Consider the following 16,635-nt stretch of genomic DNA (forward strand, 5'->3'; position numbering starts at 1 on the left):
CGACGAATACAGACAGAAACACAGGGCTATAAATAGACAGGAACACACATGAGAAAGTAGAAACACCTGGGGCTAGTGGGCGGAGCTACAAATACAGGTGAATGAAAAATAACTGGAGAACACACTGGGAAACGTAGAAACACGGAAACAGAGCAAGGGCGTGACACATATTTAACAATCCAAAAATCTTCAATAAAAATGATTTATTTAAACTTACTTTGTATTTAAATAATAATAATAATAATAATAATAATAATAATAATAATAATAATAATAATAATAATAATAATAATTTAATGTGTTTTTTTTCTTTTTATGATTTTTTTTTTTACATTGTAAATATAATACAAAGATATTAAAGCCATCCAAGATCAAACAAATCAGAATGTGTTTTATACTTTAGATTCTTCTTAGTAGCCTCATTTATCTTTGAGGACAGGTCTACACACTCTTGGTATTTTAATCTCAGTGTCTTCATGAGGGAGAGTCACCTGGAATAGTTTTCTCAGCGTCTGGAAGGAAGAGTTCCTGGAGGTGCTGAACAATAGTTGCTGCTTTTCCTTTACGATGTGAAGCTCCAGCTCATCCCAATTAAATCACCATTTGGGACAATATTTTATATATTTTTTTGTATCTTTAATGTTAAACAATGTTAATATATTTAAATAGATTTAGATTTTATATTGACTTTACGTTGGAATCATTTCTGTTTTGTTTGCATTACAGACAGAAAACAGTATTCCTACCCTTACTCATCACCAGAGGTGGAAAGTAACTAATTACATTTACTCACATTACTGTACTTTAGTAGATTTTATGAGTAATCTGTCATTTTAAGAATTTTTTAAAATAGGTAATTTTACTTTTACTCAAGTTCATTTTAAGTAATTTACTTTGCTACTTTGCTAAATTCCCCGTTACTGAGTAACAAATGAAATGCTGGGGAAAAAAAACAAATTGTCTGAATTGAAAAATTGTTCTCCATGGCAGCGCAGCTGAACTTCTTCATGCAGTGATTATTATTACGGTTAGCGGGAGAGACGCTGTGTAAATCAGCTGTGTAGCCTGGGGTCTGTGTGCACGACTCGGGGGAACTGGTGTTCTTTACAGCACTGCGCAGACCAACATTTTTTTTGTATGTTTTCATGTTTTTTTATAATATTTCCTTAAGTTTTTATTAGGAACATTGAACAATCTGCTTGGATGTTAAAAAAAGATGTAAATGAAGAAGTTAAAGCATAGCAATGGTAAGTTTTATTGTTTTATGCGGTGGTCTGAACAAATACTGCCTGAAAGGTCCAACTTTATTTTTTAAAATGTAATAATTATTTAATTTATGATTTGTTGTACTTTTTTACATCAAATAAATAAAAGTAAGTATTTAACGTTTACTCAAAGTACATTTTAAATGGAGTACTTTTTTACTTTTACTCGAGTGGATTTTTTTTTAGATGGGTACTTTTACTTTTACTTGAGTAGAATTTTAGCCAAGTAAAGGTACTTTTACTAAATTACAATTTTTCAGTACTTTTTCTACCTCTGCTCATTACTGGAACATACAGTAACTAATTCAGGTCTGAAAGGGTTCAATTTTTTACACTCTAAAAAAATTGAAAAAAATACTACATATAAAGTAAAAAGTAAAAGGAAATAGAAGCAGTTCACAGAACACCAATCCGCACACAACTCTGCAAAACGGAAGAAGATACAAGACAAACGTAAGATACGGACCCTTTAACATCCGCGGCAGTTTCTATAGACCGTCGCCGTGGCGAGTCTTGTCGCCTACATTGCAATGAGGACAAACCTGACTGGAATCTTAAGCACTGCGCCGGTCCGGGGCGCTGAAAATATCACTGTTGTGTTTTTACAAGTGTTTTCTGTAATGCATTCTGTCTCTCTGTAGCTAACTAAAGGCATTAATATTTGATTTCTGCAGTTCTAGGGCAGACAGCAGGGAGCGAGCGGAGACGGTCAGAGATTGTACTGAATCTTCACACATCTCTGATGTTATCCTTTCTGATGCACGCCACTTTTGAGCAGGCGTCAAAGGCCCACTGCGATCACTGACCTCTCGGTGCGACCTCTCAGATATAAACGCTAACTCGGGGGCCGGTGGGAACAGCACTGAAATAACCAGCCCCCGCCTGTTAAGCTAGCCGCAGCGAGCCGGCGCTGTTCACAGAATCGCATCTGCATGCCGCAAGCTCCCGCGAAGCACCAAAAACTGGAATAAGCACGGAGCTATGCACACGCAGACTGTCCGGCTCGCGCCGGGACCCAAAGAAAAAGAGCAATTTCAGGTAATCTGCAAGCCTCTATCTGTAGATGTACCTCTGCAGCAGCTCCAAGCCCAGGAGAACGACGCTCCCTCCGACTGCAATTTCAGGGCTAGATGAGGAAGAACTTCCTTCCTGTCAACACTCTGATAAAGATTCAGAGTCCTAGAGCATGTCCCAAAGTCTCATTACTCTGGCCAGGCCTTCCAATCCCTTCTATTTGGATCAGAGTAGCTAGCAGTGGAGAGCAGACTTAAAAAAAAGAAAAAAAGGAGGAAAATCACTAGAAATGTAAGAAATCAGCCAATAACTCACTGTTCTGCCGTGCTGTGGTGGACAGCCTTCAGGATGAGTTCTGTTCCCACTATCACACCTTACCGGAAAAAAGACTGTGAAAAAGCACTCGAGTAAATTCACCCATTCCTCCATCCGCCCAACCTTCCAAGCAGCCGACCAATCCTCCCTTCCTTCCTTTCATTTCCCCATCCATTTCTTCATGGTGGACAAGCTTCAGCATCAGTTCTTTTTTGCTATATTTATACCATTAAGCTAGAAAACATCTGCCACTCTTCCACCGTGATTGATTTTGTGTAGAGAACTCAAGCATGCATCCATTTGAATTTTTGTAAACTGAAATTTGCTAGGAATATATAAAAAATAGTAAAAAACAGTAAATAATTTAGGAATATGTCTTTATTGTGTTTTGTTGGTATGTATGTAACCACGTTATAAATGTTTAGTGTTCAAGAAAATAAGTAATGCTCTTTCATTAAAAAAAAAAGAAAAAAAAGAAAACCTTTAATGCTACTTAATTTTGGCAATTGTGGAAGAAAAAAACATAAGCTAGACAAGACAAATGAAAGTTTGAAAAAAATGTTGAATACTCAGACCTTTTTTCACATTTTTCCTTTTGTTTTCGACCGTTTATTACATTTTGTAACATTCCTAATAATCTACAACCTTAAAAATTAAAGAAGCTTTCAGCCACGCCAAAGCAGAACCACTTATGGTTCCACAAAGAGCCCGCTTAATAAAAGAGATACATGAGTGTGGCTTGTGGCTTTACCATAAGGGAAGCTTTTAACAATGCTTCAAATATTTTATGGTACCAAAAGTGGTTCTTGCATGGCATCGCTGAAAAAACAATCCGTTGCAGCCCTTTTAGTATTGAGTAGATGTATTAATGATGGCAACTAGGCAATATACTGTCCCAGGATTATTTGCAAAAAATATTTTATTTTAATTACAAATGATGATGATACACGATTGTGGAATTAAGAAAGGATTACTCTCTCTTTTCTTATTATTTAATGCAATAACTCACTTTTAAAAAGTCATGAATTTGATTTAATAGAGTTCAGTAATCAGTCAAACTTAGAAATTGGAATGGCAATCTAAAAAAAGTAAGAAGATTAAGAAGAGAAAGGAAAACGAAGAAAAAAAAACAAGACAGTAGTAAGTGATTATTATGTACACTGGATAAATTAGGCCGACGTGAACAATGGTGTAATTTAGCAGTAGGTTAGGCTATAGCTACAGAATATATGGGTTAGTATATGTTTTAACAAACTAAAACAGTTAGTGCAGCTTTTTTGAACAATATATATATTTATATATATATATACGTATATATATATATATATATAAATGTAATGTGTTATAGATCTGTTCCTAATTCACTGTTTATCATATTTAACATTTTAAAATGCCTTTTCCTGTAAACAAGCTACAGGTGTAGGTGAAACAAAACCCTTTTTTCCACAGATCAATCAACTTATTTACATTCTGATCATTTGTGGTAGGGGTGGGCAATATTATATCGTATACAATATATCGTGACACAGAAATATCATGATATTAAAAATCCATATCGTGATAATAGGGCTGTTCTGTCTTAAAAGTAGTCTATTATTTACTGTGAAGTTTTAAGTGTATTTATCGTTTTAGTTTGCAGTTTATATCGTCGCTGACCTATGAAAAACACTTATCTCCATTTTTGTTAATTTTTAGTTTACTGCATAATTTGAACAGACAAACTGTCCCTTACACTGTGTCAAAATTTCTTAATGCATAGACCAATAGAAACTCTTCAAAATGACCTGAAATAAACTCTTTTTACATTGCCTCCTACTGAAAGTTTACAAGGTTTTTTCTGTTTTGGAGATCAGTGCTTTTCATTGGACAGCGAAGATATGCATGCACTAAATATTCTGCAATATTTTTTGCTGCATTATATTATTTTATGCTATATTATTTATTTTGCCACATTATGATTATACTGTTATACTTCTATACTATATTCCTTAAATTAATTAACTATTTTAGTTTTCCTATATCGCCAAATATATCGTTATCGCAAAAATACCCTGAAATATCGTGATATTATTTTAGAGCCATATCGCCCACCCCTAATTTGTGGCTGTTGAAATCTCCTACAGGAGACTTGGGCAGGACTCAGCCTGTTCCCTCTCTACTCCACTTAATGATTCCAGATCTATAACAGGAATCAACCCAATTTTTGTATGCTTGAAAATAGACGTAAAAAAACTAGACAAACATAACGAAAACACGGGTTTGGAGGCCATGAACTGTTGGATTTGTATTCAGGAAAATTTAGATTTTAAAATGAATTCAGGAAAGAGCCAATTGTATGATTTTATTCATTATATCTTAACATTAGCAGATTTATTTATTTATTTTCTATATATATTTTCTATTACAGTTACAATTATGCCTTTTAGTAATTTTCCTAATCAAACATGAAAGCTTTTTATGTAATGCTTGAATAGAAATCCTCAAAATTTAGTGGTGTAATATCAGGCAGATAATTGTCAAACATCCTGGCCTGTTAAATGGTTTTAATAAAATGACATTGTAATATTCTAACGTCCTTACCCCTAACTTTTTTTTTTCTTTTTTTGACAAAGATGGCATAGCTTTTCTGCTACGCTAACTATTCTACCGTAATAATCTAGCTACCAAATGGGGGATATTTTGTTTCAAGGCATTTTTCCCAAATGCTTTCGAACAGCCCTGGTTAAGCAATAGTAGCAATTCACTGTTCAAAACCTGTACTCCTGTAGTGCACTGTGCTACAGCAGAGCGCCTTTAAAGGGTACTTTGTTTTTTTTCTGTCCATGACATTTGACAGTCCTTACGGATTTGCCGCCACACGGTCAGGTGCCCCGAAAGAAACTTCCAAGTTGGAAAGTGGATCTTTAGGACAATGCCTGTTGGAGCTTTATGAAGGTGGTATAGCCTGCCCTTGCTCCGGAGCTAATTTTATCAGATGTTCCGACACGGTCCAGAAGCATTCTATTATTTGCAGGACAAATGTGTCCCCCCTCAGGCAGACAAATGAGAGCAATGCACTCTGAGGAGAACAACAACATTGACCCTCCTGACCTCCTCGCAATGGATTCTCTTTCATGGCTTTTTGTAAAATACATAATTTCACTTGGAGAGGGCGCGATCAGAGCCCCGTTAGACTATCAATTATCCGCGCTATCAGCGGCAGCTACGCCGCGGCTCCACCGAGGGCACCTTCCCATGCCATGCCTGTCTAATTTAGAAATTAATTTATTAGACTCTTAATTTCTGACTCTTCTTTTTTTTTTTTTTGTTTAACTACTTTTTAACTTTCAACACCTGCTAATGCTAGGAAACGCCTAGCATTAGCAGCGCGCGCTATCAAAGCTTAAGCTTAATGAGGCTGGGGGTTTATGGAGCTTCTCACACTGGGCATACATCATCAACACGGACGCCGCAGGAACGAGACACCCATGGAAAGCCGTATTCACCTGCTTAAAGCTTCATTTAGCACTATCGCACTGAACAGACGGAATATATTAAATATACAGTATTAACTACACTATAAATATTCAAAGACACCAAAAGAGAATGGCACCAACGGCACCACCACTACTATACCTCTTTATTAGGACTGCCAAAACTCTAAAAACTTAAAAAAAACAAAACAAAAAACACATTAACATTACATATCACAATGGCAATCTGCCTTGGAAATATATTAAAAAAACATTAATTAACTTTTGATATGGCCAAAGACTGTCCTTCATTACTTTTTGATTAAAAAATGGTCCGTTTACTGTTTACTGGACCATGAACCTTAACACCCACAGAAATGAAATCAGGATGGTGCAAAATCAGGATCCGCATAAGGTAAAACACGCACACACACCCACACAAACAAACAATAAATGAAAGATTAAAGAAAAAAAGAACAAAAAATACAAAAACATCTTTGCTACAAGCTCGTTTGTGTTCTGCGAGATCACTGCTTCAAAGGTATTGTGAGATGGCATTTCAGACCGCACAGATCTGACATCCAGTATCAGCACTGGGCCAGTATCAGCAGGAAACACTGGACTGGATGTCAAAGGAAAAACGAACAAATCTGATCCCGTTCTGTAACAAATCCAGCCTGAAATAGCACAGAGTTGCTCATATCCCAACATGCAAAATGTACAAACAAACAAGCACAGAAGGTGATGCAACATAAACAGTACAGTAGTTTAGTTTACACATACAGTTTAATACAAAACTCTCGATTCAAAATATGTACAACAATGTGTAATGGGAACCTGCCATAGAAAGCATTGCTTCTTCTTGTTTGAGTGAATGAGCGCAGCTTTCATACCATTAAAATTGTCATCCAGTGATCTCAGTGATAGAAATATGGATTACCAAACAATGGCAAACATTCAGGGGTTGGACAATGAAAGTTAAACACCTGTTATTTTAGTGTGGGAGGTTTCATGTTTACGCTAAATTGGAGCAGCCTGGTGGCCAATCTTCATTAATTGCAAATTCCACCAGTAAGAGCAGTAAGAGTGTGAAGGTTCAATTAGCATTGTAGCGGGCTCAGTGGTTTAATACCTGGTGCTAATTGAGATGTTGAAATATTTTTAATTGGGCGCCAGTTATTAAATTAATTTAATTAGATTAATTAATTAATTAATTAATTAATCAAATTAATTAATAACACAAGACATCTCAGGGTGTGGTTTCTACAGGTGACAGAAATTTTCATAACCAAGTTATCCAGAAAAACACACTGAAATGACAGGTTTTGTAAAATAAAAGTATTTATTAAATCACACAGATATGAGTAAATAATTAATTAAAAAGTCATAATGTAGCCATTAGATATCAAATCATAGTGTAGAATAATAAATGAAAAATAAAAGAACAAACACGTTATAATACTGGTATGAAAGGAATAAAGATTAATAGAACTATTAAGTGAATATTTCTAAATAAGGGTCTTAATGTAATGAGGTCGAACTAATCAAATGAGAACACTAAAATAAGTAGATAAGTAAGATATTTTACGGCCTACAAAGATCATCCCTTTCGCCAAATAACTAAAAATGAATCTATACTAAGAAAAGAGTTAAGGACAATAACCAAACTAGACTTGACCAACCAAAACACCAATTACTGAGAGAAATACCCAAACTGCCTTACTCTGAGACGTCTACAAAGGGGGGTCCCCATCGGTTCGGTCCGCTGTTTAAACCTCTTGTTCGGCTGACATCCTGCACCCCTAGAAGGTCCAGTGTGGACCCATCCGCAGGGTAAAGATGGTGCTCTGTGGGAAAGCGGCGCACCTGGTCGACACCCACTTCTAGTCTCTGCACAGGGAAAGCCTTCCCTGGAGCTGGCTCGGCTGGCGTACCCTCTCGGTGATCCGTCGGTTGGTCTAGTTGGTTTACTGAACTATATTAACTATCTTGGCAAGCAGGAGAACTCCGTAGATCATAAAATAGCTTAGTTATTTAAACTAGGATAACTAATACCATTATGCTTGAAGAAGATTAAATGCACTAGTCTAAGAAAACTAACCTAAGATGACTAACTAACAGTTTATCCTTTCTTCATCTCTAGGCCCTCTCTAACCTCTCTCCTCTAACTTCTCTCTTCTAACTGCTTCCTTCAACCCATCTTCTTCCACTCTCCTCAACTCCAAACTGAACTGAGCTTCTCCTCCAACTGCTCCGAACTGCACTCAACTAAACTCTACTGGACTCCAGAAAACTGGAAACTCTAACTCGAAACTGAACTGTGTCTGCCCAGTTTAACTATTAGACTCTGTGGCCTGTTTGGCCCTTGAGCTCCGATTGGCTCTGTGGCCCAAGTGTCTGTGTTTTGATTGGTCTAGGAGCAATTTCAAACTTTGGTGGGGATTCACAAAGGGCCATAAAACCCCCCCTCGCTCACATGGTCAGCATGCTTCAGAATTTTTCTAATAGATCAAACCAAAAGAAAACTCAATTAAACAGTGGATCAAAATACATTTTTCAGCATATCAGTTTGTGAGGATAAATTCAGGAAACAACAATCTTACAATTGAATCACAATAAATGTAATATATATATATTTTGCCCACAAACAGTTTTGTAATACTCAAGATAATCTTAGGAATACAATGATGGATGGTACTCTGTCAGAAAGAGATCAAGAGTCATGTTATTATTTAAACCCAATTAAATCACTTAAAAGATAATACATGGTTAAACCACTGATAACCAAATAAAGCTAAATTATCAAATGCTAGTTAAACCTTGTTGATTCAGACTTGAATGTGTAGGAGAATTTAATCAGGACACATCCAAACACATATACCATATACCAGACACATATACCATTATCTAGTAAACATTCTATAAAACACCTTTTTTATATAGTCAATATATATGTATTTTAAGCAAAATCTTCTCAGTGAGAAATTCCTCTCCCTCTGCTGTGTTTAGATAAGCGGCTGTCGTCGGAATTTACGACCGTGGGGGAAGTTGGTGAAGTTGGTGTTGGGAATGTAATTTCCAAGCTAAGAGCATTCATTTTAACTTCATGAATCTTATTTCTAAGTGGTTGCAGAAAGCACAAACCCCTAAATTGGTATAATATATTTGGTGAATTTACAATTTCCAAGGCATTCATTAAGTTTTGAACCCTCTCTCAAGTCCCGTAGTCCCGTCCTTGTCCTGGTGATTGTGCTGTTGGCAAAACCACAATTGTGCACAGTTCCAGATGTTTAAACATTAACGGTCCTAAATCCAGATTTACGACTGACAGCGTCTGAAGGAATGTCAAAAAAGAATTTAAAAATGTTTACCCTGACTTGCATTTAGGGTTCTCGAGCGAGGCTGAGTGAAGAAATAGTCAGTAAATGTCATTTTGAAATTTAAGGTTGTTTGAAAAAAAGATTACTCCAAGGTTTTTTTTAGAGTGTTCTGGGTTCGAAGTTTCCTTATAGGCCGTAAAGTGGGGGTAGTGTGTGTTTGTGTCCAAGCAATGAAGAAATCCTCTGGTTAATCCACTACATTCCCCCCCCATCGATCGATGGGCCACTGGACGTTGGGTCATCGGTCGATGTCAACGTGGATTTCTGTAGACAGAGCATGTTAGGGTACATCTTTCATGCAATTGGTGTCTTGTTGGTCATGCTTTCTTAAGACAATCTACTACAAGGTCGCTGACAGAGTTTTTGGTCTAAGGGATATACAATTTCTCTGATGATCAGTTTTTTGTTGTAGCTATTGGCTTTTGGTTCTGAATAAAATAGTTAATTTAATGTGATAGTGTGGCAACAAGCATATGAAAGGGTCACAAATAGTTTGCTAGCTATTTGTTCCTTTATAACTTTATCAAGACAACCTACCCATAAGGTATGCTTCAATAATTAGCCACTACTTAGTCAACAATTGAGAACAATATAGCGGAGCAAACGTAGTCAGAAAAGAAACAAAATATGTTTTGGGCACCTGAAGAGAAGAGAAAAAAAAATTGGCACCCCCCCTTCTCCATGTATTTATTATACTGCTATGCTAATGGTTTGAAATGGTGATTCAAACACTAGGTTTAACAAAATATCCAATTTGTTGTGAGTTATGCTACTTGGATAGGTGAGTTCCAGACAGTGAATGTGTGGTACGTTCTCAATTTAACAATTGCGTCAGGTCAGAATATGGTGGACAATGAACACTCAGTGTGTCTAGGTATTTAGCCCAGTATTATGATTTAACCTAGGGCATTATTGGTCCCGACTTGTCCCATGGGGCTTTTGCATAGTTTAATTGGGTTACAGTGAACTTGTTTGAGAATCAGTTTAATAAAACACTGACGATGCGGGGCAGTTTGTCTGCCTTTGCCTGAGGACCAAACCAATGAGACCTGAGCTCGCGAATTGTTTTGCCAGTGCTGTGCTGGGACCTCACCAGTAGCTTGTCAGCAGTGTAGCACAATGGTTGGTATCCAAGCGTGCTTTTTCCCAGTTTTGGGTGTTTCCGCAGTTCACCGCTAGAACGGTGAGATATACCAACACCTGAGAAAGTGTGGTTCAGCGAAAAAGTTGTGGCCTGAGCCATTTCAATAGGGTCTGGGGGACGTCCCCTCCATCTGGCAAATGCACCTGCCACAGTGATGAGATGTTTGTTCCTTCGAACAAATTTCATGAGTCTTTCAACCCAATCCATTTGTGGAATTGGCCATACACCACACAGATCTTCTGAAGATTGGGGCTGAAAACACACTAGCCTTTTTCCAACAAGTGGCAGATATGTCAATTGTGGGAATGCTTGGTGTGTTTTCCCCATCATTTTGTGGTCCACCCATGGGTGATCGAGGGCCTGGGCCAGGCTCTCCCCCCCATGACGCTGAGGCACCACGAATGAAGATGAAGCGTGTGTATCTGGGGCATAAACAAACAGGCCCTTGAGCATCCTGAAAGACGCACAGTAAGTGGCAAGTGGATCAAGTTGAAATGCCAGTGTTCTGAAAGAAGTGTTGTCACATGCATCAATTGTCATGTTAACTTTCCATTTGATTTGAGCATTCTGAAAAGCACATCCATCTGTGTAGATAGTGGGAATGTTTTTACATTCATAAGAATCCAAGGGACTGTGTTTGTCTGGAACCACTGGTGCAGGAACAAGAAGAGAACAATCCTTTTGGTGCACGAACAGAGGATCACAGTTAGTCCGTGGCAAGGAACCTGCAGGTGTTCTGTGAACAGCTGACTTGTCAGCCCATGGAACAAAGATTTCACCGTTGACCGTTGTGTTAAGAGTGAATGACTTTCCAGCTTTTGGGTTGTACTCATCTACAGCCGTAGAGGGAGTCAATGCCCATGAACAGGTGTTTTGTTTTAGAATCATGGTAGGGGATTCTGAGGATGGTGGTTTCAGAACCCTGACAGTGAGCTTCTCATTGATTCCCGTGGAATTTGAAGGTTCAATGAGCTTGTGTGGCTCAATGTTGCTAGCAACATGATAGCATTGAACTCTATCCTGTGCCTTAGGACAGGGCAGGGGTTCGCAAACCTGTGCCCAGATCCTACGATGCTGAAAGTCAATCAATGGTTTGAACCGGTCAAGGAGGTCTTTGCCAAAGAGCAATGGGACGTTCTCCAACGGAGAAATGTGAATTGGATGGGTGAGACTCATTGGACCGATGGCAACGTGCACCAGGGCTGCTGAATACAGAGTGATACCAGTGTGCGAATATGGTTGAAGGTGAAGAGCACACTTTTTCAGAGGTATCTCTTTGTTGTTTCGGCGGGCTTTCGCCCTCACCTGGTCAAAAAGTGAATTTGACATTAAAGAAATGTCTGACCCCGTGTCCAAAAGAGCTTCATACCCGAACACATCTTCCAGCCCGGTGGCTAGGTAGAATTTTGGTGTTGAACCTTTCTTGGTTAAGAAACCCAAGAATTGTTTAGGTGGTGGATCCTCCAGGCTGAGGAAAGAAGCTTCCTCAGTGTGGTTGTTTTCAGCGTCTGGCTGTACAACCAAGGCTGCATTGGGGTGGATGGATTTCGCACCCCCCCAAGCAGGTTGATCTGGAGCTTGGACAATTGGCAAGAATTCAGATTCAGCATTGTCCTGCTTGCGTATTTCGTTACGAAATTGTCTGAGCAGACTGCCGTCTTTAGTGCTCAGGTTAGTTGGATATGTCTCATGCTTGTGCCCTTTAGGTGGACACCAACGTTTGTGGTGCTTTGGGCTCTTTCTCCTGAGCGGAGATTGAAGTTTGCTGGAGCTCTGTGCTCGAGCGTGGTGCTGTGAGTGTTTGCCATTCCAACTGCGTTTTATCCTACCTTTCCTTCGATAGGAGGGCTTTTGGTCACTTTGCTGGGCCCAATGTAGGGACGAGCGACGCCAAGAGTGGAACACTCTCTGGTTTTTGTGGTTTAACTGGGTCTTAGGTGGCATTGGAGCCTTGTGTGCCCCTTTTTGCTTGACGTGGGAGGACTGCTCATTAATTATCAGGACGTCATTTGACTCTGATTTTTTATTAATGTTTTGTTGGAACTTAGCAAATCCTCTGAGAGCCAAATCACGCAGCTGCCGGCTTGTTAGCGTACGAGGGCAGGCTGCGACTCCAAAAGAGTGACTGGTGGAGGGATGGAGGTTTCTCACGAACAATGTTTTGAAAACTTCCTCTTCCTCCATTCCAGGCTCATTTCTATAGCCGAAATAAGCTAGCCTGAGGCGGTGATAGTACTGTAGGGGTGTTTCCTGGCGGCTCTGCTTAATTGCAAGAGCTGCAGCAAGGCCGGTTTGAACAAGGTGGTTGGAGAACTCATTCTCCAAAGCCTTGCAAAGAGCAGGATAATCTCTCTTAACCTGGGGTGGTTGGCGCTCAATGAAACGTCCAACTTCCCGACTAGAGGACACCTTAATGAGGTAGATTTTATCATCTACCGTGGCCTTGGGGAAACGGCGTAAGAAGAAGTCAATGTCGCGAAGATACTGGTGGACATCATTAGAACCGTCCGGTTCTGGTTCAAAGCGTGGGATGTTACGCGCAATTTTGTCCAAATCTCTATCAGAGGGTGCTTGAGGTTGCACAGAGGTCCCATGTGGCTGGGAACGCTGAGTGAACCTTGGTTCTACTGGCGCTTCAGCACCTTTAAGGGAGACTAGAGGGATTGTATTTGTGGATGGTTGTTGCTTAGGATCCGGAACCCCAGGGGTTCCTGATTTACCAGCTGGATTGATGGGGGAGTCTCCCTCCATCATCAGCTCAAATGTTAACACTGTTTGGTCTCGAGTTAATTTGACTGCATTGTTAGCATGTGCTAATTCAGTTTGTAGCTCAACCTGTCTTGCAATAGCATGTTTTAGTTTTTCCTGTGACTGAGCTGCAAGTTGGGTAGCTATGTTGGCTTCCTTTTGAAGCAGCTGCACTTCGGTTTTGAGGTCTCTTTGGTTCATTTCAGACTGTACAGTTTTGTTCTCTAGGTCTGCAACTCTATCATTTAAAGTCACAATCTCTGCTTGGAGATTTTGAATGGTTTTGGAGGAAGCAGCAAGTTGATCCTGTGACAACAGCAGTTGTTTCCACAGTATTAGGGAAATCGGATCCACTTGTTGCTTGCCCTCAAGGATTTTAGATACACACTCATTGAGGCTTTTGGCAATTAGTGCATGGAGACCCCCACTGTCCGTTTGTTGGACTGGGACGGTAAGTCCTGGGGGTAAACCAGCTGTAAGCTCTAAAAGAGCTTTTTCAGTGACACACATTTTGATTTACGTAAAGCACGTGGAATCAAACAATTTTGATGACAAACAAGTTTATTTTATGTTCGAGTCAATTAGCATTGTGCCTTTTATAAGAAGAAAATCTGTTAAAAGGGGGCGACCTAAGGTTACAATTAGTAGATTAATTTTAAAAGAATAGTTAGATTTGTTGTCAGTGGTGCTAGTGAACAGTTTAATAACTGTAGGCCACTATACACAGTATGTCTAAATATGAGTATAGTTATTAACTATGTACAGGATGGGAGAATTTAACTATGTATTAAGCACAGGTGTGCTGGGTATATGGTTGAGTAACTGATAACTGGATACGTTTTTTTTTTTTTTTTTTTTTTTTTTTTAATGGTTAATTAATTAATTAATTTCAATTAGTTATTAATAATTGATCTTAATCGATCAATAATTAATCTTAATTTATTTGAAGATGGTTGAATTAAATTGAAAATAATTAATTAACAAAAATTTTATTAACTTTACTTAATCAAATTGATTAAAATGACCAGTTAATTATTTTATGTTGTGCTTAGTTACTCAATGGAGATAGCTATTTAGCTTGGTTCAATGTAACATAAAGAGTAATGTTTGAGAGAGCAGACCTGAAACTTAAATTTAAATATTTAATATTAGCCGATTAAATGAATGCAGTTATTTGTTTACTTATTTACAAACCATTTAACCCAACCACAATGCAAATTCCCTTTATTAACTTAACAAAAAGTTTGTTTGAATTGGCACCCTCTGGCGACAGAAACTCTAAATGCACTCTACAGGATGATAGCAATTACACAAGTACAACACCAGGTGGCGACACAGCTATGTGGCTAAGTGGCTCCCTCTGGTGGTCAAACAAATGAAATGCACCTTTCTGCCCTGTATGCAGTTACCCAAATCAAACACCAGATGGCGATGTGGCAGTGTACCCCCCCTAGTGGTGAGGGGTAGTAAAACACCCTTTGAGTTTGAGTGTAAATAGTCAGGCTGTCCACCAGATGGTGGCAGAGGCCGACTGGTGGGAGTGGTCACGCCCACTGATGATGCCACGTTAAGGACCGCCCCTTGGGTCTGGGACCTGGTCAGCAGATTTGACTGACTCAGTCGACTGTGAATAGCAGAGGAGAAGGACACGGCTGTCCGAAAGTTTAACACAGCAGCAACACACTGACTTCACAAGATGAGCAAAGAGGATTTACATCCTGGCGTGGTTAGTTTAATCACGCACACAATAAACTTCCTGCCACTCAGGGTGGTGTTACGTAAAAGTTAGCTACTCTTTTACGCACGTGGAAGTGTCCAGTACTGCAGGATTTTACGGATTTCGCGCAAAAACCGGCAGTTTTAACTGGAGCGCGGAGTCAATGAGCCGGGGATCCGCGACTCATAGCTGCGCGAAGGCCTTATCAGATCAACACTGGCAAAATATGTCTATTTTACCGGAAACAGTTCGAACTTTATGTAAGTACACACGTATATACACGTATATACACCCGGGTTTAAGGTTACCCACACACGGCGGTGTGTCAACCAAGCTTATTTTACAAATAAGAGTAATGTTTTCAAGAGCGCTCGCATACCACACACACAACTGTACACGTTATACAGACACACAGGGGACCGTGCGGGCGACGCACACACAGCGGGGGACTGTGCGCGTGACACAGACAGGGGACTGGCCAGTCCTGAATTGTAAACAAAAACACGTGTGTTTCTAACACGCTGGGTTTATGCAGTTAACTCCAGCTAGGCCAGCTAGCCAGCAGCTAACGCATTTAATAATAACAACAAAATACACTTTATTCTGCAACTTACAGCGCTATTTTCTGGAACTGGTTATGAAATGTGTATATATTCTGGTCTCGCGGCGGAGAACCAATAAGAATATAATCCTGCCCCACGTTGGCGAGCCAATTATGTAGCGGGCTCAGTGGTTTAATACCTGGTGCTAATTGAGATGTTGAAATATTTTTAATTGGGCGCCAGTTATTAAATTAATTTAATTAGATTAATTAATTAATTAATTAATTAATCAAATTAATTAATAACACAAGACATCTCAGGGTGTGGTTTCTACAGGTGACAGAAATTTTCATAACCAAGTTATCCAGAAAAACACACTGAAATGACAGGTTTTGTAAAATAAAAGTATTTATTAAATCACACAGATATGAGTAAATAATTAATTAAAAAGTCATAATGTAGCCATTAGATATCAAATCATAGTGTAGAATAATAAATGAAAAATAAAAGAACAAACACGTTATAATACTGGTATGAAAGGAATAAAGATTAATAGAACTATTAAGTGAATATTTCTAAATAAGGGTCTTAATGTAATGAGGTCGAACTAATCAAATGAGAACACTAAAATAAGTAGATAAGTAAGATATTTTACGGCCTACAAAGATCATCCCTTTCGCCAAATAACTAAAAATGAATCTATACTAAGAAAAGAGTTAAGGACAATAACCAAACTAGACTTGACCAACCAAAACACCAATTACTGAGAGAAATACCCAAACTGCCTTACTCTGAGACGTCTACAAAGGGGGGTCCCCATCGGTTCGGTCCGCTGTTTAAACCTCTTGTTCGGCTGACATCCTGCACCCCTAGAAGGTCCAGTGTGGACCCATCCGCAGGGTAAAGATGGTGCTCTGTGGGAAAGCGGCGCACCTGGTCGACACCCACTTCTAGTCTCTGCACAGGGAAAGCCTTCCCTGGAGCTGGCTCGGCTGGCGTACCCTCTCGGTGATCCGTCGGTTGGTCTAGTTGGTTTACTGAACTATATTAACTATCTT

At 39.1% G+C, this 16,635-nt stretch overlaps 2 protein-coding genes across 3 annotated transcripts in view; both read right to left on the reverse strand.

Moving 5' to 3' along the window:
* opcml (opioid binding protein/cell adhesion molecule-like) overlaps positions 1–16,635 on the reverse strand; it is a 456,624-nt gene that overhangs the window by 220,276 nt on the left and 219,713 nt on the right. The window lies entirely within an intron of this gene.
* Positions 7,151–16,635, reverse strand: part of LOC125784857 (uncharacterized) — a 220,823-nt gene continuing 211,338 nt past the window's right edge. Inside the window, exon 2 of the mRNA XM_049468803.1 lies at positions 7,151–9,944. The gene's annotated coding sequence lies outside the window, so the exon portion shown is untranslated. The remainder of the gene's footprint in view (positions 9,945–16,635) is intronic.

This window comes from Astyanax mexicanus, chromosome 20 (assembly GCF_023375975.1).
Source record: "Astyanax mexicanus isolate ESR-SI-001 chromosome 20, AstMex3_surface, whole genome shotgun sequence".
Taxonomy (NCBI): domain Eukaryota; kingdom Metazoa; phylum Chordata; class Actinopteri; order Characiformes; family Acestrorhamphidae; genus Astyanax; species Astyanax mexicanus.